This window comes from Temnothorax nylanderi, unplaced genomic scaffold (genome assembly GCF_030848795.1).
Source record: "Temnothorax nylanderi isolate EJ_2023f unplaced genomic scaffold, tnyl_v1.0 TNYL_tig0075_pilon, whole genome shotgun sequence".
Classification (NCBI taxonomy): domain Eukaryota; kingdom Metazoa; phylum Arthropoda; class Insecta; order Hymenoptera; family Formicidae; genus Temnothorax; species Temnothorax nylanderi.
This window is the reverse complement of record NW_027249137.1, coordinates 69,291-89,884: the sequence shown is the minus strand read 5'-3', so window position 1 is coordinate 89,884 and position 20,594 is coordinate 69,291. Positions and strand designations below refer to the sequence as shown.

At 40.2% G+C, this 20,594-nt stretch overlaps 2 long non-coding RNA genes across 2 annotated transcripts in view; one reads left to right on the top strand and one right to left on the bottom strand.

Annotated features, from left to right (window-relative positions):
- The window catches only part of LOC139774182 (uncharacterized), a 71,321-nt gene that overhangs the window by 26,824 nt on the left and 23,903 nt on the right, over positions 1-20,594 (bottom strand). The gene's annotated exons all lie outside the window — the stretch shown is intronic.
- LOC139774202 (uncharacterized) lies at positions 13,673-16,069 on the top strand. Its single transcript, XR_011718534.1, has 3 exons — positions 13,673-13,742; positions 14,540-14,937; positions 15,476-16,069. It is a non-coding gene; the product is annotated as an uncharacterized lncRNA (long non-coding RNA).

Here is a 20,594-nt window from a genome sequence, read left to right as displayed (position 1 = left end):
ATAATCATACATATACATATTAAATTTAATTCACGGAAAGGTACTTATTTCGAACCATTTAAAATGAAGAAATAGGCTGCATATAATCTCTCAGAGATTTCGATAAAATATTGATTTATAGCCTGGCCGTTTTATAATGTCAAATTCGAATCATTATATACATATACATCTATATATGCTATGTACATATACATATATATCTATGCTTATTATATATGCGAGAGCTTGACCAGCATGGGTTTTTACCGTTGCCTTTCTGTTGCAAATCCCCCATCCGTCCGCTAAACGTCAGCATCGTTAACTCGGTTCGAAAGAGCCGACCAGTACACACGGAAGAATTAATTCGACTCACTATAAATCGTTCTCAGATACACGAAGATTTTATGGTCGCTCTAAAATGACCCTTCTCGCGGGAATCGCGGGATTGAAGAAATCTTAATGGACTTGGCATTGTTGAAAAATCTCTCGAGGTAAACGTATTAACAATGTGGGTACATAAAAATATGCATATACAACAAATTTTAAACATAAATAAACACAATTTAAAAGAAAGTTATTCAGAAAATGTATGTAAAATATAAAATAAGAGAATATATAAAATTGTGAAACATACGAATATTAAATTCAATACCGATGCAAATATGTTCGTATATTGAAGAAAAAATAAACAATTGAAATAATAAGCAAGAAATACAAAGATATAATATAAATACACAAAGTAAAAAAACTATAATTTTCCAGTTAACATTTTATAAAACAAATAATAGAGTCAAGGCTTCAATTAGCTAATTGGAGTTAAAAAACTTATGATGAATAAAAGAAAACAGAACAATATATATGTATGTCCAAAAGCAATAATCTAATTAACCAAGCATATTTGTTAAGTATATTATATATAAATTTGAATGGCGCATATGTGCCACATCACGCTCTTGAGGGATGAAAATTTTAGACGGACAGAGTCGCGTTCCGATCACCGAAATCATTAATGGATCGTGACGGGGCTGTGTGTGATCAGCCGCAAAGAGAATAATCGCGCGAAATACGTGGGGAATCAAAGGGAATTCGTAGCAGGAAATGCGGCCATTATCTTCCACGTGTTCTTTCCGATCCTTCGAATCGCGGATCGATTTTGCATTTATCCTCGACTACCGACGAGAGAGCGGGTGGCTAACAGCGATGAGAGATGCAGGATACAGGTCTATATATGGCCGAACCGATACCATACACGTATCGACGATTTTTAGTCGATAGCCCGAGTGGTAGCCGTGGGTACGTGGAGTACGGTCGCTCTAAGTGCTTCCGGATATTTGCGTCGCGTCGCATTGCACGTCGAAGAAGATGTATCCACGCGCGTCATTACATCTCCCGTTACCGCCACAGAGATATCTATCTCTCGGCCGCGAGAGCGGTAGAAGCGAGGCTGTAAACATCTCTCATAAACCGCACCGAACGCGCGCCGCGTTCGTACCTTAAATGAAATTAAATCTTTAATGAATCCGAACGTGCGAACGTTTTGCGCCAAGAAGAGCGACTGGAAGCCCTTCGGGATGACCTGCAATATGCTCTCTGTGCCCTTTGGAGATCTCCCCTTTTTCCTCTCATAGTTCCTCTCTTTCACCTGTTCCTTCAAAAAGTTCAGTTTGATCGTATTGCTTTACTTCGGATTACTAATCTATCATAATTATTATAACTGTTTTTTCGGCATGTGTCAATTTGTTTTCATATAATATAAAATGCATGGATAGTACATTTATAGCGTTTATATTAATTATTTCGATTAATTAACAATTGCCTACGTTCATAATATTATCTCTTTTATCATCTAAGACGTCGCTATCAACTATACCGATACGATAAACGTTAAAATATTTCCTTGGGCAACAAAGGGTCCCTTGGGCACTTTTTCTACGGGGATCAACGTGACGGTTAACATATTAACAAAGAAAAATTCGGGCATCAGTCTCGCGATACCAGATACGAGAATTTTGAAGACGGGCGATAAATCGAGAATCTAGATCTGAAAAATAGTTTATCCTGGAGAACACGAGCACACAACCGAAGCGTCTGCTTTATCGGCCCCATAACTCAGCGCTCTATCGCGTCTCGGCCGTCCCATAATGAGCGACGTCAAATGCGCCGGCGATAACGTAACGCGGGGGAAAAGATAGGAAGTAATTGGAAGCTTATATGATACTTATTGTAAGTGCCTAATCTTAAAAGCAGGAGAGATAGAGAGACCCAGGCTTCACTACCGGCGGCGCTAAATGGAACGCGGCGTGATCGCGCGACACGTCGCGCGCATGATTTATCCCGTTCCGGACTTGAGTAAATGAAGCCATCAATCGGTCATATCTCATCCTCTCCTTTTCCGTCTAACTTTCCTATATTAATCATCCAAGAAACCAAATCAATTCAGAATATATAATACATAATATTAATGCGGCCTTATCGACGACGCTCTTGTCGCAAGAGCGGGCTGTCGCCTCTCGCTAAATTCGAAAAGTCTTCGCTCTTCGCCATTATACAACCTAAACTTTCTCACTAGATTCGAGTAAGCAGAATATGGCAAAATAAATAACATTCTCGATATAGAAAAATTAATACTCAACAAATAATGTATCTTCTAATCTAACAAGATTTAATGTTTGTTATTAGCACACAAGTTTTCTAACAGTACCGTGACGGATTAGAGAGAAACACGAGCTTATTTATATTAATAAAGTATCTAAGCATTGCTAAAAATATAAATTTAATTTTATATATTTTTCCACTTAATTTTCCACTTAATCTAATAATTAATCTAATTTAGATCAACTCCTGCGACCAATGAATATATCTGTCCGTCTGTGGTATATTTAAAAAGAGGTACTCGAAGAGTTAAGACCTAAGGAAAGACCATCAAGCACATAATCGCGATTCTAGTTGAATCGAAAGCATATCCGTTTGCTATAGTAACCGCACGCATACAGTGGCCTTTGGCGGAATGAACGACGACGAAAGGCGAAGCGAGAGCAGGCACGTCTTGCCACTCGAGCAGGTCAAGAAGGACCTTTAAAGCCTGTTCCCCTCCTGCCCCTCCACGTGTCCCGCGTGTCTACCCTATATGCCTACCCCCGGTGCATTCGAGTATCTCACTTTTTTTTAGGCCGTTCTAAATATGCATTATCCAATTTAGTCCGATTACACGGGCCGGCCATGACGGACTTTGCTACCCAGTCGGATCCTCTCCGTCCCGATCTCTCTCTCTCTCTTTCCTCCCTACTCTTCCTCTTGCTCTTCCTCTAGCCTCTTCCTCCTCCCTCAACGCGCACCTACACGTCCGTCCGAACGTAAAAAGCTAATTTAAAAAAGCTTAACGGCCGGGACACCCGAAACGAGCAGCGTGCTGCCAGCGTTGATTCACGGCGAACCGCAAATGCCACCGACAGCCGTGGTAACGATTAGGTGACAATCGGTTAACCCGAAGGTGGTATATATCCCGGGATAGCCTAACAGTCATATTTTTCTCCCGGCAAAAACGTGATTCTCGAAGACATAAATTTATTTCTTACAATCAATTAAGGTAGATATTTAGTGGCAAAAGTATCCAAACTGTCCGTCGTATATCTATAAATTGAATAAAACTCCGGAAAATAAGATATAATTGTAATGTATAGAATACCCTTTAACTTTCTTTTTTGCATGAATGCCATCCTCGTTGACATGTTACTTTAACATGCGCTATTGACAATTTATATTGCCGATGATTATGACACATGAGATTGTATAGAGAAAGTATCACGTCTTCCGTCCGTGGAAATCCAATAAAGCAAACAAGATGATGCAATCGAGGATCGCGACATCGTTATCCACCACAGAAAATAAATTCTTGCATAATAAATATTATAAATACCATATTTCATAACAATGTTGCACTTGCTAATTTCTATGATCATAAATCTCTAAATTTACAGATAATTGATAAAAGAAAATATATACTTGATATACCTATAATGATAATCAATCAGTTGGGAGACGACGACGCAAATTTTAATGGAATCTAATACAACATATCTCTAAAAATGATCGCGTCGATTCGTTTACAAAAACCTTTGACCTGTCTTGATTCAAAAGAGCATGAGTCAAAAGAGAAATAAAACTGTGCATCTATACAAAGAATCTCGCTCAATGTCCCGCAAAAATTGTAATTAAGAATTATTAAACATAGATTAGTCTGATGATGAAATAAAGCAGATAGATTAGGATTTCTTCAGATCGAATGATAAAAAGGAAGCAAGGTCCAACCTCTAGTTGCGAGTGTAGTGTTAAACGCGAAATTAATAGCCGACACATTGCCGGCGGTATAAGCAGAATAAAAATGAGCATCAGAACAAAGATCACGCTCGTCCGACGTGGCGCGGGACGGGGAAGGCAGGCAGGCATTACGCAATGCACGGCACGAGGTCGTGTCTGCACCCTGACCAAGCAGAAGTGGCTTAGCGAGACGGTCGAGAAAAACGCGCGCGAGATGAACGAAACGCAGCGCTTGAGCAGCGCGCGATGCGAGCGGAAAAAGGAAAGAGGCGAAGAAACTTGGCGAGAGCCATACATTTGCCGCGCCATTAGTGCCAGGCCGGGGCGCTAGCCATCGCCATTAAGTAGAGAGAAATTGATCGATATTGCAGCAACCGGCCGTAATAACGCAGCACCTAGTAGGTAATAATTAATCGCGGCCGCGCTGGCATAAAGGCTGTTTCCATATCAATCTTTCGCGTTGACGTGTTGCCGGAAACAGAAGCCCCCGACGAAAAAGCGAGAGAGAAACAGAGATAAAGAGAGAGAGAGAGATAGACGGCGATAAAACGGCTGATGTCGATTATAAAGACGATGAAGAAACTTTATTGGATTGCACGTCGTGGAAAAACCCGCGCGGTCCAGCCGAGGTATGGATATATCTTTGACTCTCAATTGGTCCATGCATTTCAGTGAGAAACGTCACGCCAAGATAACTACTATCGTTTCTCCTCCGTTTGACAAAATATACAGCTTATGTAGCTCGTTCAGTGTTATGCCAAACTAACTTTATTTATTTAAATATTTTATAGCAAAGAAAGCTTGAAAAATAAATCTTAATCTATTCTAAATAAATGAATTGTCAAAGAAAATTGATTATTATTATTATTTACTTTGGACTTCGATCCACTTAAGATCAAATCTCTTTTTTTAATTCTAATAAATATTGTTCACATATGTTCACATGTGAAAAAAAGATTGTTCACATATATCATATTATTATAAAATTCTGTATAAAGCATAAAAATTTTAACGAGCGCAACTGAACGCTGCACATATTATAATTTCGGTCCAATTTACCACATTTGTTTGTATGTCATTGATCGCCACAGTACAACTTTGGTTACAGAATTCTTTCCCGTATTTACCACGAAACAATTAGGCGTCACGAAAAAGTGATCAAGGGGGAAAAAGGGACAGAAAGACAGATATGACGGAACTATCGATTAGCCCTTTTCGAAGCAACGGGGTCAAGTCGGCCACCGTTTTGCCGCTCCGGTCGGCGCAGTGGTGACCGCTCATGATTACGCGAACGCACAGGCGGAACCCCCTCGGCAAACAAATGACGAGCCATAAATACGTTGGCACCGAAGGTGCTAGGTAGGAGTGTCCGATATTAATAAGCGGTCATTAGGAGATACGGTCTCGGGGCTATGGACAATGGCGAGGGGCGGGCGCGAGAGCGCCCGCGAAGAGAATAGGCGCTGTAAATCTCGGGGACCCGGGACCGGGGACCGGCTCTCTCGAAGAAATCGCTCGACGCGCTTCCCACGTGACGTTGCGCGGTGCCGCATTTTCCACGCCGATTTCTACACATTTCTACACCCCGTCGGATTCCAGATTAGCGCGTTCGTGCGTGTCCCGAAAACCGGCTTTGTTCTTTCGGTATCGAATTCAGCCGAGACGAACCGACACAGTGATTTCCTTCGGGGCGGTTGGAAAGCGTTTGTGGTAGAACACTGCTTGGACTGTTTGATGAACGTTTCCGAGACAGTGCAGGCAAAAACGATAGCGAAATAGGTCAGAGTGCTGTTAGATCGGAATCAATGACGCGGGTCGATCATTAAGATAATTGATTTGTTGACATGACACCAAGATCATTGTACAAAAAGTATTACTTCAATTTTTCAAATAACGTTATGCAACTCAATTCTAATAATCGATTAATTGATGTGATATTACTGAATAAGGTTTTCGAAATAACAACAAAATACAATGCGAATTTTAAGTCATGTAACATATCGGCATCTATACATGTATAAGGTGGAAAATTAAGTGCACAATCCCTTTTAAGAAATCTTTGCAATCTTCTTCTTGCGCTGATAGACAAATCAATTATATATATTCTCTCATTCTTTCAAAACACCATAAAAGATTAATCAACGTTATTAAAACGTAGATCACGTTGCCTGCCGTCGAAGCACCAAACAAATTACGATTCATTTTTAAACGAAAGCGGAGAACAAGATAATATTTAATTTCAGATTCAATTTGCGAAGCTGAAAGTCGAATGTGTAGACTGTGTAATGTCGCGAGCATCTTAGCGCTATTCTCAAACGTCGATTAATATACCAGCAGCTTGTGGTGAATTCCCGCCTGCAATGCGACTCGACGAGAATAGTTTGTCGGCAGGACATCGATCCGACGCGACGCGGCGAGGACGCGCAGCACGCAACTTTCTTAGACTCCGCGAGGTACAACTCGATCCATCCACTCATCGGAATAGGGTTTGCGGGGTGATGGGGTGAGCCGGGGGTGAGGGAGAAGGGAGGGCTGGCTTTGCGAAGGCACTTGGAAACTCAAAGGACGAGAGCTAGGCGCCTCGACCGAATCCCGAAGTCGATTATTAATTACCGGCGCAATGCGTTATAATTAGCCGACGTGTAATCAGGTTGTTGAACGGCGTGGATATCCGTCTGGTGGTTATACCTAACGATCCCCTCGATGGCAATTCATTAAGATTGCATTACGCGACCACGCCCTGATCACGCGTAATCATCGCGCGTCCTAATCGCCGATCATTGTATCGCACGTCAAAAGAGAAAGTTACAATCTCGTCTGAGAAATTGATTTTCAGATATTACAATTAACAAAGAAAGAAAATATGATTTAATTACAGACTGCTCCAGCTATATGTAAATAAAAGAAGTGATTATTAAAAATCTTATATGATACATCTGATTTAAAAATGACCATTTTCTGCAGCTGTGATATTTTTCTCATTGAAAAAGCGATAAATTACAAAAAGTATATTTTAGGGGAGAGTATAGAAAAAGCAGTAATACTTGATAATAATTAATACTCTTTTATCCCAGTAGCAATTTTATGATAGAAACGCCACGTAATAATCGAGGCCTCTAATCTAGACGAGTCTAAAGGTAATGAAGCATAATAAAAGATTAAAAATAACAAAATTTTGCATCGTAATGAAAAATCAATATTTTTAAAACAATAGACTCTTCTCTACTGTTTTATATTTCACTTCGTATAAGACACGAAATCACAAATAATATCTTACTCTTAAAAGTTGGATTTTTGTTCAGTTTTGTAACTTAGTTAGACCATTAAGGCGAAAATATTCGCAATCTTGGACGAAACGGCACGCCGCACGATGTTCTGCATTGTTTTCGATATATAGTGGTGCGCTGCTCAGCTTTCCACGTGCCATCGTGAATTGGTAATCCTGGGGAGCACTTAGCGACCGAGCCAATCCTCGCGCTGATTAGTAATATTGTGGCCTGATGAACCGAGGGCCCAAGTTGTCGGGCGAGTAGGAGATGAGTCCGTAACCTCGTTACCAACCCGCGGGCGATACGACTACCCCAACTATAACGCGAGGATGCGTTCTCGCAAGTTGGGAAGTGATAGAAGTACGGGACGGAGAGAGAAGGAAGGCGGTGGCGAGATAGAGCGACGGGGGAAGGGGGGGAGAAAGGGAGGAAAGGTAGGAAGGGGCGAGAGAAACGTAGATGGATGGATAGATGGATACCGAAAGGAGGGACAGAGAGATAAATAGATGGATAGATATAGATGGATAGAGAGAAAGAGGCGGTGAGAGTCTCCATCGGCCCCCGGTGACGAGGGATCGGAATATATCATTGAATTAATAACCAGTTGCACCGTCCCGGACTTCGCGGCTCGGTCTGGCTGAAGTCCTAATAGCCAGACGAGAGAAAGAGAAAGAGCAAGAGAAAGAGCGAGTCATCGCTCCGACAACGAAAGAAACTTTTATGACTTGCGGATGATTGAAATAAATTAATCGCCGCCGGTGGCCGCCTCAGTGTGCGTGCGCTAACTGGGAACTATTTACGCCGATCGAGCGTGCCTTGTTACGAGAATTGACGCAACAATACTCTCCTTCTCAGTTTAATATCTTTGAGAATCTGACGATAGCCTCCTTCATTAATCCAACCAAGTTATCGTCTCTTTTATATATGACGAGCAGAGCTATTCGTGCAGAGTCAAAAGTGGTAGCCAAGAAGATAATTTATATCACACATTAATCTCTACGAATGGAAACGCTTATATAATTTTTAGTTTTATACGCATTAATATATATACGCGTATACCTATCTCTTGCATATCATTTTTATTTATGTGATTGAAAGCTTTTAAAATGTATCGCACCCGGCTTGATGAATAACTCCTAAAAATAAGCTTTTAATCGCCGGTCAACAGATTTATCTATGCATCCGCATGATCGAGCTCGTTGTCTCGGATCTTTCGACCGAGAATTGTTAGGTCGATACTTACGGACACCCGGTGCACAACTGCACAACTTCGACCCCCCATTGTTCGCGGAAACTTCGTGAGCCCGGGCGCGAGTTTGCGGTCGTGAAAATCGATCTGGCGATCGGAAAGTAATGACTGGTGGCGCGATTTAATGATCGCGTGCGACCGGATGCGAAACATCGGCAAGACCGGCACAAAAAGATGACGGCTACAAGGGGTTGCGATTTACGGCGCACCACCGCTTACGGAGTCGTAGAAAACGGCGGGAGAGTGAGTCGGTCGTCGGTGTGGGGTGAGCCGCGACAATGCTCTAATCAAATGTCATGAATCGGCGCCATTATGCGCATCTGCGGCGTGAATTTATAAATATGCCTCGAGGCGGCCGCCTTTTGCCTCCCCCGTGAATACTGCGGCGTGGGCTCCAATGGCAACCTTTAATTTGGCGATCTGCCGAGGTTCGAACGATATGCCGCGATTTATATTATATAGTCGGGAGTGTCTTTTAACCGCTCGATTCTCAAAGAAATTCGACTCTCACCTACGTCAACGATTTTAATGAAGTTATAAAATTATATACGAAAAAGTGTGGATATCAGTGTATTGAGGGAATTTTGAAAAATTAATAAAATTGGTTAATAAATTTTGTTTAATTAGAAGTTAAAATTTGCTTAGAGTAGAATTCAACTGTGTTAATACAACTTTGCGGTTTATGTCCTTTTAAAGCGATATTTTTCAAAAATATGTCATTAAAAAATACTGTCTTCAGAAAGACCTAAAATTACTATATTATGACAAAAATTGTTGCCTTATTACGATAAAAATTGCGAGATATTTATAACAAAAACTACGCTTTAACGATCCCTTTGAAGATCTTCGTACCAACTGTTTGACAATGCGAAACTGCAGCGCGTGAATGCGCGTTCAAATTGTAGGACCGAACTCTTTCTCGCGTTGGATAACAGATACGCACATACGTGACGCCTGGCGTCGACGACTGCGACGAAACCGTAATCCACAAAAAGTTAAAAACACTCGTTGCAGCAACGGACGGAGGTAGAAAAAGTGTGCGGAATTTAAAAAATTCAAAAACGCCGCACACAGCGCAACTTTTCGCTTTTGTAGCCGCGGACGGTAAAAATAATATCTCGTTTAATCCGAGAAGTGCGAATCCCGTTGAAGAATATGTCCAGCATGGAGCACAGAGTAGAATGTCTGTTATCCGGAGCTTGATACGCACAAATTTTTATCCGTAAAGAAGAGAGAGAGAGAAAAATACAGCATAGAAAAAAAGGAATATATTTTAAATCCGTCTCAGATGAAAGAAACGTATGAAGCCTAATATCAAAATCCTGTCATCGCGCTTTTTATCCAGGATGCTCAAAAGATCGTATGTTTGTAACAAAGGCAGCGACGAAAAGGAACACGATGTTCAATTAACATTTTGACATTCGTTGCCCGAACGAAAGAAGGTCATTAAAGACTCTTGCAACTCGTGAAGCGCATAAATCCGCGTATATGAGTGCAGAAGAACAGCTTACTCGCGATTTTTCGTCCCACTCTATGGATATATCAGTGAGACCCCGCGACCCCCAGCGATAACCCAAAAGTCAAGGGCGCTCGATCGGCTCGCGAGACTTTTTGATAACCGTTCGAAACGCGAGGAAGAAGGAGAAGTTAAGATTTCAGCATGAATATGCAAACAAACGCCTACCGAGCTTCTCGATGCCCGTAATCTGGTAAATAATTACTTGTGAGTAAATAATCGTTTCGTTTATAATCGTTTAATTGTAAGTAAATTATGGAGTTTCCGCTTAGAACAGATATCCCCGTTACATCCTCTTCCTCGCATAAATCTAAATATTCTGCTACATGTATTTCTAAGACTATGTCGTTTCAATAAAAAATAAAAATCGTTAAATTTAAGATTATAGATTAAAAACTATTATCTTCAAAAAAATCCTTATTAATAAATATTTAATTTAAATTTCTCAAAGAAAGACAATATTGACATCACAATAGAAAAATCAAGATATCGAGTTTCGTAACGAGACAAATGCTACTGAAAAGAAAAAAAATTGAAGGATTAATATATCATTCTATTCAAAAGCAATTCTATTTAAAAGAAAAAAAACATGTATAATTTATGTATCTATCTTTAAATGTATCTATCTTTAAATGTATCTATCTTTAAATGTGCAAGTTTGTTTTTTCCAACAGATTTCAACTTTTATATTTATCATACTTTCAAACCAGTCGTATCCGATAAAAGTGCAGATGTACGTAATTAGCTAGAAACGACGTAGAAATCACATATCTTAATGATGATTTCAGTAGTTGTCGCTAAAGTGAAGAGTTAAAGTATCAGTCACAGATAGAGGTTCATAATCCTGATCTTGCACAACAAAAGGCACGAGATACGAGAGAGACAGACAAAGAAAGAAAGAAATAAAAAAATTCTGGTGGATAGAATATATACGCGCCGAAATACATATTTCGTTTTCACGAAGGCCTCGACCGAGTCCAAATACGAGGCGCACTTTTTGAACGCGGACCACCCGTTGCATTAGCGGCTTTGTGGTCGCATGCTCTTTTGATCTACCCCCATAATTAATCCACAGAGGTAACCGGAGACGCGTATGGGCGCACGGGGATCTACGGGGGCGGCTCATTCACCGACCGGGACTCCGGGCCGAGTTATTGAAAGGATATCGGATGAGAGGGAGAGAGGCGGGGAGGAAAAAAAAGAGAAGGAACCGCTGATTAACATTTTAATCAGGAGCGAGTCACGTGCCGTACGTTTTGTATCTCTAACCATAATGATCTTCCGTGACAATGCGGCAGCGAGCACGAAGTTTCGAATGTCAAATAACACGCGTCTACACGAGAAAGACCCCGAGGACGACACGAGGACGGGTTGTGCTCGTGAAAATTGTGTGAATTGCGCGTTGATGTGCTTGTGCGAGTTATCAGATACAAGTAACGATGTGTATAACAGTTAAATATGTTATGCTACAATAAAATGCTGATAAGCTTTTGTGAGATAGAGCATGAGGCGATACGCGTATCATGACGAGATTTAATTTTTTTCAAAATCTGTCTGTCAAAAAATGCGATTAGAAAGAGGAAAGAGCGCTGTTATCTAAAATTATTTTTAGAAAATATTTTAAGAGGTTTTCTGTTTACGATACTTTCCTGCAGTTTAATAAAGATAGAGATAAAACTGTAAAAGATAGTATAAATAGTAGATATAATTATAGTAAATCTAAAAAAATATATATATCTATATATAATATACATGTTTAATATTTAATATACTGTAAAATATATCAAAAAACTGAAAGAGATATATAAGCTTATAGCAAGAAAGTTAATATAATTTTTGTAAGAAGCCAGAAAGAAAATTTTAAAATGCTATTGTTGAAAGCAAATAAATTGCGCTCCACCTCTTATTACATCGGTATGACACGCGTGCAAAAACCATTTTATCAATGTTATTTTATTACAAATTATATATTGCGCAATATAAAACTTACCTCATTCAATCATTTTATTTATAAAAATCTATGCCAGTGATCTTAAAAACTCACCATATGCATGTAACAACTTACTTTTTTTGTCGGTTGCGACTTTCAACACATGTATCTCACTGATTTACAAACATGATCTTTCGTGACTAAACGATCGCCCCGGCGACCCGATGCATATGCCGCTGGATTAGATCTGATCACCTGTCGTTGGGAGGAAACGCCATTAAAAAATTCGCATTTGACCTGATCTGACGAACACGCGGCGAATGAAAGCACGCCCAGTCGACCAGTAATTATCGTCTGGAATCGAGAATCGCGCAGCGGTCGGTCCGGACGGACAAGCTCGCGAGGCAAGTAATCGGGGTCGCTACGTCCGTGGCGACGACGACGACAGCATCGGCATTTGCATCCGTAACAGCTGCAGCGAAACGGTAACTCGACGATTTTTACGACGGGGGTCAAAGTTCGCGCGTTACCTCTGCCGCAAGCTAATCGCCGCCGATGGCCGATGCTGCGCGCATTGTCGTCGACGATAAGCATACGCGGATATACGCCGAATTAGCATAGGCCACGCACATGCGTATTTATTTGCTCATTAACGCCGGCTGACCTCATCCCCGTAGAGAAAAAAAAAAGAATGTGGCGCATGAAAGACAAGAGGAAAGAGAAAGGACGAAAGAAGGAAAGGCGTGCTCGAGAAACGTGTAGAAGAATGGAATAGGATATACTCTATGCATGTATAAAAATCACAGTTCAATCATTTGATGTCAACATCTCAGACTTAAAATGAAAATTTTTGGAGGTTTTATAAAGAGTCGAAGATAGTACAAAACATGCCATTCGATATGGAAATATGTTCTCGCACATTTAAGACACAGCTACTTTTCAATTATCATTATCATACAAAATTTTAAAGATGTAGAACTTCCATTTGTAATAATAATTTTATTAAATAATTTAAACTTTATTATATTTTGATGTTTTATTACGCGTATATATTTCTTTGCTAAAAACATTTTACTTTCTACATTTTTTTTTCTACACATTACTCTCTCTTTTAAATTCTGCATTCTATCCTTCCTCTCCTCTCTTTTGTACATTTCTAGTCTCTTCTTCTATGTTCACATTCTACGTTACACGAGACCATTACTCACTATTAAAGTTTATTCACATATACCATCATCGAAATAATTAATCCGATCATGCCATACTTGCGAATCGTTGTAACAAACACGCTTAAAAAAAAAAGAAATATACATGCACGGATTCCGATGATTCCTCGACGCATCACGGAGGCCGGGCATGCAAATAACGCTCGTAATGAACTCGACCGAGGATGACCGACGTTCTGCCATCGTCGTCGCCGTCGTCGTCGTCGCTGAGAGTTTTATAAATCGTTATTCAAGCGAGCGCGCGACCACGTTAAACGTACGTACTTCGTTCGCGTCTCCGCGTTGCGTGCGCGCGAGCGCATCGTGGAGAGATGCAGCTCTATTATCCAGAGTGCCGTCGTTGTGCAACGGGGAGGAAAGGTCGCGTATTCATTCGTTGCATAGCGAGATGCATAGCGAGTTTCGCGCGGGGAGAAAAATCGCGGCGACCGCTCAATGGCCATCTCAATGGTCTCGCCAGGTGGTTTATGGAGCCGGAGCGGAAAATAGGTGTCGCGTCTATCAACCGGCTCGGAAAAATCCGCGCTGTTCTCTCCCGTCGCGTGCTCGCTGCCTGCCAGTTGACCTCTCGATGCGCAGTATACTTCCAATTTACGACGGGCATTTGAATTTGAATTGAAACGCGCGAGTAGGCGGATACGGCATTGTTCTTCCGCTTCCCGGTCTAATTATAGGATTGACAAAATTCAGCCTGGTCCCTTATTAACCCGAAATTCTAAGAGTGGACTAATAAAAAGGGGAAGTAATTATTAAAAAATGGTATTGGTATCAATTGTGTTTTATGGATATTTATGTAAATCGCGCAGCAACGAAAACTGATTGCGCTGTTCTGAGAAACCAGTAATAAAATTGAATTGGTATTTTCAAATGTATTGACTACATTTCCGAATATTTCTAGCTTCAGACGATCACAATCTTACAATTTAGAACTAATACGGAATTACACGCATAGGAATTAAATACACGTCATTTTTTTTGAAATATAAGATCATATAATCAGGCATTACTAATATTCAAGATACGTTTTTTAATATTATAATATATCGCGTTTAGACGTTTCGATAAATCAATTCCCTTCACGTGCGAGCCGTTTATCGAGGATCCGTCTACTTTCGGGATCTTCCTGGAATGTTCTGTGATACGAAACGGGGTCTTACGAGGAGCGAAAGAACATGTGACAGCAAGGACTCCAATTTCGGGCCCGGAGTACGCTCGTAACGCGGTCACCGCACGTGTTTCTGCCGTTATCTCGTCGACTAATAAATCGATCCAAGACGGCTCGAAATCTCGCTGACTCGCACTTGGAAAAAAAACATCTGCCGATGCCGAAGCCCTGTCCTAAAAAATCGGTGCTGCTACGTTTGCATCGTGCATCGAATACTGTACTGACAGCGGATGAGCATCAGGAATAGATATTTATGCCATTTTTGCTACAATATTATCGCGAAAAGGTAAATTGCATATCTATAAATATCACTTACAATTAATTAAAATGTTAATTTAATTAGAAAGAGTTCCGAGAAAGAAATACTTAGACGAGTCGATCAAATATTAGTTTTTATCGAATACCTACGAGCTGGTCGAGAATTGTAATTGATTTCTGAGTTATTTAAACTCATGCACGTTGATTGATTTTTAATTACTAAGAAAAATTGAAAAAAAAACGCGCGAAGAAAGAAAATCAGATTAAAGAAAGTGATGATAGAAACATTTCCGTTTTTATCTTCGTCTCCTTTATATGAAAAATTGAAGTCTCGTCGAGTGATTTAAGCCAAATTTGAGAAGAGGCTACCACAGAGCAACATATAGTAATCGCGGAGGGTGAGAGGTAGAGAAAGAGATAGGAAAGCGAAGAGGGACGTAAGAGAGAACGAGAGAGACAGAAATCCCGCTTAAAATAGGGAGCAATAAATTGTCCACTATCTTCGCCGGGTTAAACACATTAAAGCGTCTTGAGATAAGGCGGCCTGGCGGCCCGTTTGTTCGCAGGGTTGCCGGTGAACGGCATGAAGGACTGCGGCGTGTTATCCGCGCCGCGAAAAGAGAGGCACCCGGCACGCAGAAGCGAGATGAAGGGAGCGCTGGAGAGGACCCTTGCTATTATTCTTGCCACCGGTGGTTGGCGTATACTCTTGCGCGCGTTCTGGCAGCGGACTCTAAGCACGCCACCACCGCAATGGCCATCGAGCGCGCGTCTTCTAACACGCCGGTCGACCCGACGCGTATATCGGCCATGATTTCAAGGCATGCGCTGTGAGAGACGCCACCAGATGAGCAAGAAGCATCCCTCTGCGAAAGCACTTCTGGTGCTCGAACCCGAGGAGAACGAGAACGCCGCCACTATAAGCAAGATCGTTTCGAGTTTCGTACGACAAATGCTGCCGGACGTTCTTCCTAATCAAAACAGCTTCGTAAATGACGTAAATGAACGGAGCAAAGAGAGTAAAGTAATTCGTTTGAAAGATACATCATAATTTTAGTTCAATCCTAGGATAGCGTATTCTAATTAAAGATACATCTAACTTTGGAAGTTCTTCAAATTCCTTAACTTCCACGATTAATAAATTTCTTTTTTCCTTACGTGTTTGCGAGAAAATTTCAAATTACGATTAAAATGTTTAAGTAAAAGTATCTGTATCTTAAAAATAACTGTTAATCAAATTTGAAGGAAGAATAGCTTAATACTGCAAAATAACAATTATGAACGATACATTAATAATTTCAAATGTTTGAAATATTTTGTTTGCGCATTAAATAAATGTTAATTAATCTAATCGTAATGAATAAGTATTGATATAATATCAATAAATATTAATTCATGATATTAATAATGACAAAATTAATATTACCCTCCCTCTTTTTTAATCATCGTCATTACAAGGCTCGAGAGAAATCAGTTCTCAGTTCTACAATGATACACACATCTGCCTTCTCGGCTCGCATTTCGACAAACAAAATGCGAAGAAAAATCGCTCGACAGTCGCGCAAGCTGCGCACGACGGCATTTTTCTGCGCGTCCCGAAGGGTTAAATTTAAGTTCGCGCGGATAATGTGGGCGACAGACGGCGCCGTTTTGAGTGGGAAACAGGGGGGGGGGGACGGGCGAGGAGGCACCGCGCGCCCGGTGTCTCTCACGAATTCGCAATTACTCCGCAATTAAGAAGCGATTATTTTGCATAGACGAAGACGACGCCGACGTCGACGTCGAGTTGCGCCGCGCCACGCCGCGTGTCACCAAGAACTTACGCCCGAATAATATTTTAACGAGCCTCGTAATCCGATTCCCGCACGCCAGGAGCCTTCTTCCCTTCCGCCCGATCTCGCGCGGCGAGGGTGAGAGGAAAAAGGTACTTTGCATATTCGCCACCCCTTCCCCCTCTCCTAATGTCGTCCTCGAGACGATTAGTGGCGGGATCTAAAAGGAAGGAAAGGACATTATCCGGCTCGATATATTGCGCTCGCTACGATTGCACGTATTGAAAGATAACGTCGGGAAAATTGGGAATTCCTCGAGAGCGAAGCGATCGCGAAGCGGAGCTATTAATATCAACCACTTGAATGGCGGGCAGTTGACTTAATTTTATAGTTTGCTATTAAGAATTAATAATGATGACGAGTCCGCAACTTAATTTCAACAGAGGGAAATTAATTTTCTTCTTTACTGTTCGTCTTGACACTCTCCGCGCCATTATCGCGATAGCTCGCGGACTTCAAAGCTACGAGCAACATTGCTTCCTGGTATTTCAGTCGCTATGCCTGTCGTAATGACAACGTTCCCTTTTTCCCCGAGTAGAGTCTTTAAATCGGTTCTCGGTAGTCGTATTGAGTCTAAACTATTTCTTTTCGCGCCTTCCATGCTCTGTCGGTGAAACGATCGTCTTAATGTACTTAGTAATAATAAATTTTCACACGATATTTATAAAGACGTAGTTATAAACAAAGTCATTAGGAAGAAACGAATACTCTTGTATTTTTCAAAAGCTTTGTTAAAAAAAGACAGCTTTAAAAATTTCGATAATAATTTACATTGATTTGTTAATTGAAATACTACGTATTCAATTATAATTTTGTTAACATATAAATGGAAAATAACTCTTCGTGATGTAAAGCATTCTATTGTGCATTAATAGAGATTATAAGTATTGATATATACATACACAGTAAAAAATTTTGTGTCAATGGAAGTCCACTCTCAATTTTGTGTTAAAATAACTCATTCATCGTGTTATTTTTGACATTTAGAAATGTTATATCGACATTTATAACATTTCTAAATGTCAAAAATAACACGATAAATGAGTTATTTTAACACAAAATTGAGAGTGGACTTCCATTGACACAAAATTTTTTACTGTGTAGGAAACAAAAATTGAAAGAGAAATCTCTTTAGAAACTCAATTCTTTAATTAAATTATTAATTAACAATAAGATTTAAACTGTTTTATTATTGTACAATAATTAATAATGAAACTGGAATTAATGCAGTAGCATGTAGTAAGTAATTTACGTCACAGATTTGGAATTCAGGAGTGAACTTGTAAAAGAAACTGTTAGACGCAAGATAATACAAAACATAATCGAATCTGGTAGGAGGAATCAGCTCCCGTGAGATTCGATACTAAAGAGAATCGAGAGGAAGACGAATCAATTTCACGAGCAAAACACGTACGACGGTTACGAGCAGTTGCAAACGTGACTCGTGACGCGAGCGTGACAGATAAGGAGCAACTGTGTTACGCCAAGCGCACGCATACGTATGCACATCGAATGCACCCGAGTCCATTAATTAACGGTAATAAACCGCGTAAACTGCACGAATAATATTCTTGCTGCCCTACCCGTTCCTCACTCGCGTTCTAATTGCCTTTAGACGGTTTAAGTGCCTTCTTTTTCTTATCACGATTAAAAGAGTGAAATCCAGTCTGCGTTTTCTTCACTCATTTAGAGCAATTAAGTTCAACTTTTATATGGTCATATTCTGTATGGTTTTTATGATTCAGATACATCCTTATATGAAACGATAGTTTTATAAGTTTTTTATTAATAGGATCATTTTCTATTATAAAATTCTATTATAGTTTTATAAGTTTTTATAAATAGGATCACTTTATATCTTCTTTCTATTTTTTCTACTTTTCTTGTATCTACATTTTTCTTTTAATGCAATTACAGATAAATATTAAATTAATAAAGACGTGCAAGATTATGATTATGAGTTTCGTAATTTAGATGCAAGCTTTTATGAAATCGCGTGCGTTGCATTCTATTCCAGAAAAGTTTCCACTCGACGAGGATCAACATCTCATCAATCAACATCTGCTAATCTATAAAACATAGAACATATCTATTTTCGCTATTTGAGTTCTTTAGATTTAAATTTACGCTGCGTCTTTGTTCTTTAAAATCGACATAAAAAATTAGAACCATCACATATTATTTATATTAAATTTAAAGTAATTTTAAGGTTTACTTTTACATAAAAATTCAAAATAAGCAATGATAAAAATTATAGTATAAACAAACTAATAATTCATTCGTGAAATATGTTTTCTCCCATAAATAAAAGTGTGCAAAAAACTTTGTTCTACTTTATTCATCACTTCATTCTCACTAACTGCAAAGCTCAAGTTCGTAACCGTTCTAAGGATATAGCGACTGTTAATGGGTTAGTGTATATATAGTCACTTGTGTGATTTATACGGAACCTCACAACGAAACGAGTTTTTACATTACCAGACACAATAGTCTCCTCACGTCGCACGTAACACCGGGCAGTTATATCGTTGCGAACAAAGTGAGCCCGCCAGTCTCGCCATCCATTCAAGCCCTCCCTCGCAAAGGACGCACGGCGAGTAACTTTACAAAGGGACAGAAAGAAACGGTCGGGGGCGAGGTAGATGAGCCACGGAGTTATCTCGGCGATTCGGTAATATCGCGACGGTCGACAAATTAGCGTTAATCCCGGGTCGTTAGCAAGATCGATGCCTGGATTTCACTTAAGGGCGACCGGGAACCGTTGGAGGGAGAGAATCGTTGTCATTGCCGTTGTCGTCCTGGTCGTAATGAAGTGAGTCGACGAATGACCGGCCGATATAACTCTCGGACCAGAACAAAATATATATTCCAGGAGACTGCGGGAGAGATCCGAGAACGTAGGAAGACAGGAGAAAGAGAGAGAGAGAGAGAAAGATAGCTGACAACGAGTGAGTTGGAGTACCCTATACGATGACCACGGATCAATCCACCCTTGGTCCTCTTCTACTCCCCTCTCTTCTCATCCCCATCCTCATCTTCACGCGCGGTCCAAGGCTACAACCCCAGAGTCCGGTCCCGCCGGATTATCGACTATCGAGGGTCGCCGGATATATTCCGACGACGACTTTTCCGGTCGAATTTCAATGCACCTTTCTTTTTCTCTTTCTCGCTATCTTGTTTATTCTTTCCTAGATGCGAACGCGATCACATTGTTTTGCGCTCCGAGATTTTGAGGAACATAAAAATTTGTGTGTCATATTATTAAAGAGCTTGGTTATGTAATAAGTTATATGAAAATTATACACAAGTTATGTAAGAGTAGAAATATAATTTATACGTGTACGCTAAAATATACACGCATAAATGTATGTAATTATTCCATATATTGTAATAATAATATAAAATATATTAATATTGAACTCTCATATAATATTCTCTCAAGTGTTCATATCATAAAATATCAAATATTTCAGAACGCAGCGAGTGAAAAATACATCACAACAGAATTTCTGCGATGGCGGATTTACATTACTTTGAAACATGAATATGATCATATTAAAACATTCTGTGAACCGTGACAGATATATCATACGATCTAATTAATAGACCTAATTACCCTTGGTACATGCCAGAACTCGATATGTCGGAGGTATGATACTTTTAGTAACAAAAAGACCGATCTGGGAATGTCAAAGGGAAAATCGTTTCAACGGTAACAAAAGGCTTACGAGCGATCTGAAAAAGAAAATCGTCGATAACGACTCGCATATACTATCCGAGGAATGCCCGCTCGCTCGCGCGCGGTCGCCGGTTCTGTTTTCGAGTGGGTCGTATCTCGCGGTCGTATTCCGTC